Here is an 8,436-nt window from a genome sequence, read left to right on the forward strand (position 1 = left end):
GTATCTGACTGGTAACTGAAAATGCGTTAAGAACGAGGTAGCTAACTGACTAAAGTTGTAAAAAGAGGCCCGTGGTAACTCAATGTACCACTTGGCCGCGAGACCAATGAGTGTACGCTGGAAAAGACGTAAACGGATAGAATCATCTATGATGGAATTTGATGCACACCAGAGGTGGTAAGTCATTACGTGATTAGACGGATCCTCTCCAGACTTCCCCTCGAACTTGGGTATATCGCTGGGCAACTTATTTGGCATTGACAGCCAAAACGGAAGATATTGAATTGGATCGTTCGTGAGGCGCGTCAAGTCGGGTAAATCTAAAGTTGCAATAAATGGTAACTGCCGGTTAGGATCTCTGAAACTCTGAGTCACAATACCAGCCCCAGGAGGAGGATATCCCGGATAACTAGGAACAGGATTCGCATTGGGGATATTGTATCCTGGGATTCGCCAGCGGAGTCGCCAATTTGTCACACGGAAACTGTCAAGGGTGCGGACACGACTGACCTTCCTAGAAGTCTAAGACATTCTAATGACAAACAAGACAAAAAGGAGTGATCTTTCTCTAAATACACCTTTTATAACATGAAAACTACAAGTGTTTAGGTTTACCTTATTCCAAAACGTTGTTGTTGAAGTCCGTTCTTGACGATCCGGATGAGCTCCTCCTTCAAGTCAATTCCTGCAACCACAAACAATCAAACAATTACGAAGCACTTGCATTTCATATAATAAAACATATATCCAACATGCAGACCAAGGAACACATGAAATAACTCATTAACATAAGCTATTGAGAAAAATAAACCAGTTTGTATTAATAACGAAACAAAGAAACTCTTACAACCTGGCCTTGGTGTTGTGCAAGTTCCTCCCAGGGTCCATCAAGGGTTTTCCTCTTCTTTGACAAAGCTCACCCTCTCCCAAGTAGAATCAAGTGAAGACAATCTCTCCTCACAAAGGCTCTAATGGAAGACCTAAATCCTGCAGCATTTACCCAAAGAAAATGTATAGCTCCAACCTCCTTTCCTCCTGGCTCAATGCCTTTATTTATAGTGCTGTAAAGAGGTTATTCTGGTCCACCATCAATGGGATCATCCCCCTCTTTGGGTGGGATAGCTCCCTTATTGATGGGATAAGACTCCCCTTAATAGAGATACATGAACCAACTGGAGGCGAATCCATTTCATCAAACCGACCTCTAGAATGTTCTAGAAGTAACCACAAGTAACTTTTTCAAGATAAAACTCGCGCATTTTGTCTTTTACAGAGGGACGCACCTGTCCCTTTACATACAGAGCGTCCATGGACGCAGTTTTTGTGAACAAGGTCCGCGTCCCCGCAGGTACGACTAGAGAGAACCTGCGACCCCAGAGATAAATATGATTTTTACAAGACTTTCTCTCTATTTTGAGTTTGAGATGGATAACAGAGGCATAGACTTGCCTAAGAGGGTAGCATGACTGTTGATTTGAGCCATACTAACTGTAAGTAGTCAAGGTGACATTTTTTAGTGTAACAGGGGTCTCATGCAATCTTATTACCATTTCTAAAGCTTCAGCCTGGGTGGAAAGTTTTTGCTATGACAGTGCCGTTCTTAAATGCGGTGTTAGTGGTCCTACAAACCATGTGTGGTGTTGTCCATCCGTCAATTTCATGTTAGCTTCGCGAATCATATCCTTCAGTCTCTGGTCCAGGTCCCAGCGGGTCTCACCCGAGAGCATCATGATCTCCTTAAACCCAATGATTGATTGCATTTCCAACTTTGGCCTGCTAAATTCCCTATTTAGCGCATTCTGGATATCTACGATCCCTATGTTTGGATGGTCATTAGAATGCTTGATGTACTAGGTCAATGCGCGATCCTGCAACATGCTAACTAGTGTTGCCTTCTTGATATTATCAACTGTGACTCCTTGCGCTTCTCATACAGATTTTACCATGAACCAAAATTGGTTCGGATCCTCATTCCTACTCCCCTAGATACCGACAATTTTATCGCACTCACCATATTAAACTGTGGTGGTGGCGAAGGTGGTGTGGGCGAAGTTGGAGGTGAAGATGGTAGAACTAGTGGCGATGTGGGTGGGGCTGGTATGCATGGAATTTGTTGTCTTATTAGACTGATCGTGCTTCTTGTCAAAACTCTCACAAGCTCCTCCTCACTTTTCTGCGAAGGTGAAATCAAGGGACTAGTCTGCAATTCTTCGTTACTTTTGTTCCTATAGATCCTCCCACTTCATGTTGCCCCCAACATCAATTTATTTGCATAATCCTTCTTTCACATAGTAGCATTTTAATCCAAGTGCTCAAAGACTTAATGTACTTACCTCACGGTCTTTTGAGGAAGCGTCCTATCGCCTTGATGTAGCTGACTGTCGTGTCTACTGTGAACTCGGTGATTAATACTCCTATAATTCGATCGAGCGAGTGGTCCACAGCGTGTGCGAGCTTCTCTTCGAACGCTTCTAGTCTGCGCACCAATTCAGGAGTCCACACAATTGGTTTGTCCAGCCTACACCTTCCTTGACTATCTGCTAGCTTCGTGATCCACTCATACAACTTAGAGGGAAAGGATGCAAAGAAAATTTCGCGGATCTCTATATATAAGTAGCACTCCAACCACTGTTCCTTTGACACTTGTGGATTTTTGTTTTCTTGTGCTACGAACTCATGAACCTTCTTGTCCAACCACCCTTCAATTTATTTCTTTGTTGGATTCCAGTGGCATGACATCAGACATCCCTTATGCAGATCCTGGTCCCGGCAATAGAACCATTTGTTGGCTTGTTGGGGCTTGACCCAGGTTCAGAGGTGAGGGAGGTTTCCACACCCAGGGTATGTCTGATGGGTTCCATGTGGTTTGTAGTTCAACCCTGCGTGACCTTTGCTGCACGCACTTATCCGTACCTCGCAGCCTAAGCTGCTTCCTTCGCGCAACCCTACTTAAGGGTTGAACGCTATGCTTCTACGTTATTACCCAAGACTTCACTAATATTCCACTATTAGTTGATTAACTTAGCTTATCTGTATGCTTTCATTTATACTTAACAATATTCACCATTCATACAATAGCGCGCAGTAAATAGACAATATAATTACACACGATATCAAACATGTAATAACATAAGAACAGATACACGAAATTCAGATAAACTTCTCTTTATTATTCTTCTTCCTTGGTTACAGACTCGACTCCACCTTGCGCACTCAGCTGCGGAATGCTACTAGGCCTCTGCGCACTCGGTTGTAGAGCCTCTTCCTACTACTACGACCCAAGAACACTTAGACTCTTGATTTATGCTTCGCTATCTCATCCTATCCATTAGATTCTCTATCTTCTTATTCCTCTTCACTTAGAGCCTTGTTGTATTTATACAATTCCATGGTCCGTTGACCATGGGTAGGTCGACATGACATTACATTACATTACAACACTTAGGGTGGACAACCCTACGACTCAACCTATACTTCACGCTCTGTGCCCGAAATTTGTGGAGTCTTATAATACACTCAACCCAACACTTGGGCTTTGAGCCCCAAAACATGCTGTGGGGGGATTCCATGCCCAACAATGCGTCTCGACTTCAAGGTGTTTTTCCACAAAAGGGACTGGTTCTCTCTGTTCTTCAAAGAAATCAGTAAATGGCAGGGTTTGATGACAACCATGGCTATCAGTAGAGGCAGACTGGTTGGGGTTACAATTTTGTCCTTCAACATTCTTAGATTGTTCTCTTCCCTTGCAAAACATCCCCATGTTTTCCAATACCATGGCCACCTCTTCCTCCTAGTCTTGTAAAGGGGTATTCTGCGGACTTGGAGGTGGTGTGAGCGATGGTCTGACCTCATTTGTTTGAATTGGGGTATGTTTCTGAGACTTCACCCACACAGAGCACCCTCGTTTTGCTAGGTTCAAGGGCACAAATGAATTTTTCCTCTTCAATGTCCTTCTTGGACCTGGGGTTCTAGGCCCTTACTGTTCTATTATTGGGTTTACTAGAGGTGGGGCCATAGTAGCATTTACAATATTGTCCCAGGTTAGCTGTTGTTGGGCCAGTCCATGCATGATAAGAAATTTGATCAGTCCATGATGACTGATGACAGTGCATGGGTCCTTAGCTTTCCTAACTTGTCGAGGGACATCATGCAATAGAGAATTCAAATAAAATGACAAATTAACTGAAATTTTCTATTTTGGAATGGCTAACAATTTGAGTTGACGGGGTTTTACCACATCCTAGTGACCATTGCATGTGATGTACTGTTGCATAATGATTTCCAATTCCTACCATGGCTGTCTTAATGTTGAAGGGTGAATCCCTTTCCCTGTCCTCGCTAATTTCTCACCTGGGTCCTATAACACTACGACCGCGTTGTGCAGAAGGACGTGCTTATCTATTCAGTTTTTTCCCTCAACTATAATTCCAGTGACTTTGGCTATGACTGCTTCAGAGACTGTTATATCCCTGTCTCTTACTGTGGTGCTGCCATTCTGCAAATTCTGCAAGAATTTGAGCGTCATTTCTTCGTGAAATCCCTGCAATTTATTCAGATATTGTAGCCAGCTTGCGCATTCTAGAATTTCACGAGCTTGGTCCAATACCATGAGTACCGTGGGCTCATTTTGGATAGTTCTATCTCCCATGGCTGCTGCGTTCCTGTTTTCTCTTACACTTTTGCAATTTAGAACAACAACAAAGATCATTAAAGCAATTAAGAGGAAAATGACGTTGATTTGGGAATTAAAAACATATACAATCAAGTCATTTGACTCATCAACCATATTTGATGCAGGCTCACAATCTATTCACATGCCATCCATAATGGTCGTCGTCGTTTCTCCAATTGGAAATACCTTGATAATTATTATGCATTCCTAATCATCATGCAGTCCTTGCCCAAAAATCAATTTAATAATTGTCATTCAATTATCCATAACTGTCACACATGCTGTTCATACACAGACCATCCCCCCTCCAATGGGAAAAGTACATCCACGTATGCCAATCATGTGAAAAGCAAGTGCATGAATTGATAATTCATATATGCAGACAACCAATCTAGAAAAGAGACGCAATTTATGACAAAGCAATTAAAGCAATTCACATGTCATAGGTAAAAATGGACGAAAAAAATAAAAATGTATATCTAAATTATTATGTGAAAATATTTTCACCTTAAGCAGTATTAGTAATAAACACATAATTGGCGGTAAGTAGTAATGACTATCATAAAGTGATTGGACAAATATAATATAATGAATATATAACATAAGTTACCATGCATGTTGGCTTGTAAGAGTGTTGTTCAAATGGGAAATCTCCTTAGAAATGAATCCATAGGTGGCAATAGAATAGAGAGAATTTGGCAGTGTAAGATAATACTCCAATACCATAAGCAGAGCCACTGTTTCCAGCAGGTGTTCATAGCCTTTACAGGGTTGCTTTTTAACCCCACAAATGAGCCAAAGTCCTCCTTTTAGTATGTAGATAATTCTTCTTTTCCTGCCATAAAGAGACCACTATGCTGGCATGGTGACTAGATGATCATAGTGCCATTCACTAAGATATAACAAAATGATAAGGTTGGCTCGTGATGAGACCCCCTATCCTTCTGACAATTTTTAATCATCAGGAAGGTCATTAGCTTGGTTTGGTGGTCAAAAATGTAATGTCATCTGTTACATCTTTATGATCATGGTAGGCTAGCTCATGATGAGATCCCCTATCCTCTTTAAGACAATTTTCATTTCATTTTCATATTTCTTTATTTTGAATTTTTATCTTTTGATGTTTATATAAAAAGAGGGAGGCTCATTTGCTCCTTAAGATTCAGGGATGGTGTATGAAGTAAAAAAGATGCCAAGGAAAGTTTATACTTTTACCCTCATCTCATCATATCAAAGGGATTTGTCCATTTGAAAGTGTGGTAAATAAGTCATCATGGTTTGAAAATAATGAATCATTTTATGATGTGTCCAAAAAGAAAGATGTCTAGCCAGTCATTATAAAGATGCACAATATCATATTTTGAATAAAGATAACCATGAAAAGGCTTCATAGATCATAATAGTGTTGAAATTACTATTTCTCTTTATGTTAGGAACAAATCCACTCAGATGGTGTTTATTCAAAACATAAAAGAAAAAAAGAAGACGACATAATGATTGACAATGAATGAATAAAAGAAATCATAGTTCATCCTATAATAAGCACAAAAGTGCTATTCAATTAATTGAGCATCGATTGTTCAATCATTTGAACAAAAAAATCAATAAGAAAGCAAAACTATTGTTCAATTGATTGAACATCAATCGTTCAATTGATTGAACAACAAAATAAAAAGGAAAACATACAAAAGTGTTATTCAAATGATTGAACAACATTCGTTCAATCATTTGAATGACAAATATCAATAAGAAACAATGCAAAAGTGTTGTTCAATCGATTGAACAACAATCATTCAATCGTATGAACAACAAAAATTGAAAAAAACAAAAACTCAAAAGTGATGCTCAATTGATTGAACAACAATCGTTCAATCATTTGAACATCAAAAATTGAAAGAAAAAAAACGCAAAATTGTTGTTCACTCGATTGAACATCAAGTGTTCAATCGTTTGAACAATGAGAATTGAAAAATAACAATTGCACAAGTGTTGTTCAATCGATTGAACAACAATTGTTCAATCATTTGAACAACAAATATCAGTAAAGAAAAATGCAAAAGTGTTGTTCAATCAATTGAACAACAATCGTTCAATCGTTTGAACAACGAAAATTGAAAAAATAAAAAGCGCAAAAGTGTTGTTCAATCGATTGAACAACAAGCATTCAATCATTTGAACAACAAAATTAAAGATGCAAAAGTGTTGTTCAATCGATTTAACAACAATCGTTCAATCGATTGAACAACAATCGTTCAATCGTTTGAACATCAAAATAAAAAATGCAAAAGTGTTGTTACATTGATTGAACAATAATTGTTTAATCGTTTGAACAACGAAATAAAAATTGAAAAAGTGTTGTTCAATCAATTGAACAACAATCGTTCAATCATTTGAACATCGAAAATACAAAAAAAATGCAAAAGTGATGTTCAATTGATTGAACAACAATCGTTCAATTGTTTGAACAGAAAAATAAAAATGCAAAAGTGTTGTTCAATCAATTGAACACCAATAATTCAATCATTTTAACAACAAAATAAAAAATGCAAAAGTATTGTTCAATTGATTGAACAACAATCATTCAATCATTTGAACAAAGAAAATTGAAAAACACAAAAGTGTTGTTCAATTGATTGAACAAAAATCGTTCAATTGTTTGAAAACAAAAGTAAAAAAAACCAAAAGTGATGTTCAATCGATTGAACAACATCGTTTAATCATTTAAACAACAAAATAAAAAATGCAAAAGCGATGTTCAATTGATTGAACAACAATCATTCAATCATTTGAACACCGAAAATTGAAAAAATGCAAAAGTGTTGTTCAATCGATTGAACAACAATTGTTCAATCGTTTGAACAACAAATATCAACAAAAAACGTAGAAGTGTTGTTTAATCGAGTGAACAACAATCGTTCAACTGTTTGAACAATAAAATAAAAACGCAAAAATGCAAAAATGTTGTTCAATTGATTGAACAACAATTTCCACACAAAAGAATAAGAGATGTTTAATTGATTGAAGAACAATACTCATGCGAAAATAAGTGTTGTTCAATTAATTGAACGACAATTCTTACACACAAAAATAAATGTTGTTCAATTGATTGAACATCAATTATTGAATCGACTGAACAACGACGCAAACATAAACATAAGTGTTGTTCAATTCATTGAACAATAATCGTTCAATCAATTGAATAATACTTACCAAGCACATAAAACAAAAAAAATCCTCATATTTACATGGTGATACCTAACTGAATTACAATCAATAAAAAAGAATATATACATTATTTACAATTTAAAAAAATCTCAGTTTTTTGAAAGAAAACCTATAGCATCATCACTCTTTGTAACCAAGATTTGAATGGAGGGGTCCTCGCATACCTAGTGGTAGAAAGACTCCTTAGTGAGTGGTTTGGGGTAGAGACGCACCCGATGCCCATTCATCTTAAAAGAATGGCCAGACCCATCAATGGTAGTCAATGTAAGAGTGCCATTGTTATATACTTCTTGAATCATAAGGGCAAAGCCATCTTGTTTGAAACTTTCCCAGAAAATCCTGGAATTTGGAGTCGTAAAGGAGTGCCTAATCCCTTTTTTGAAATGTCTTCTTTTTGATAAGGCTGTTGTGCCACTTTTCCCTTTGCTGCTTCATAATTGCAGTCCATTGTAAAGCTAGCAGTCGAACTTCATCTAGTTCGTTGATTTGTTGAAGTCTCTTGCTTTGGGCTTCTATTATATGCAACCCCACTTCCTGAG

This window comes from Pinus tabuliformis, chromosome 8 (genome assembly GCF_031772625.1).
Source record: "Pinus tabuliformis cultivar Carrire ecotype Pingquan chromosome 8, CPIR1, whole genome shotgun sequence".
NCBI classification, from domain to species: Eukaryota; Viridiplantae; Streptophyta; class Pinopsida; order Pinales; family Pinaceae; genus Pinus; species Pinus tabuliformis.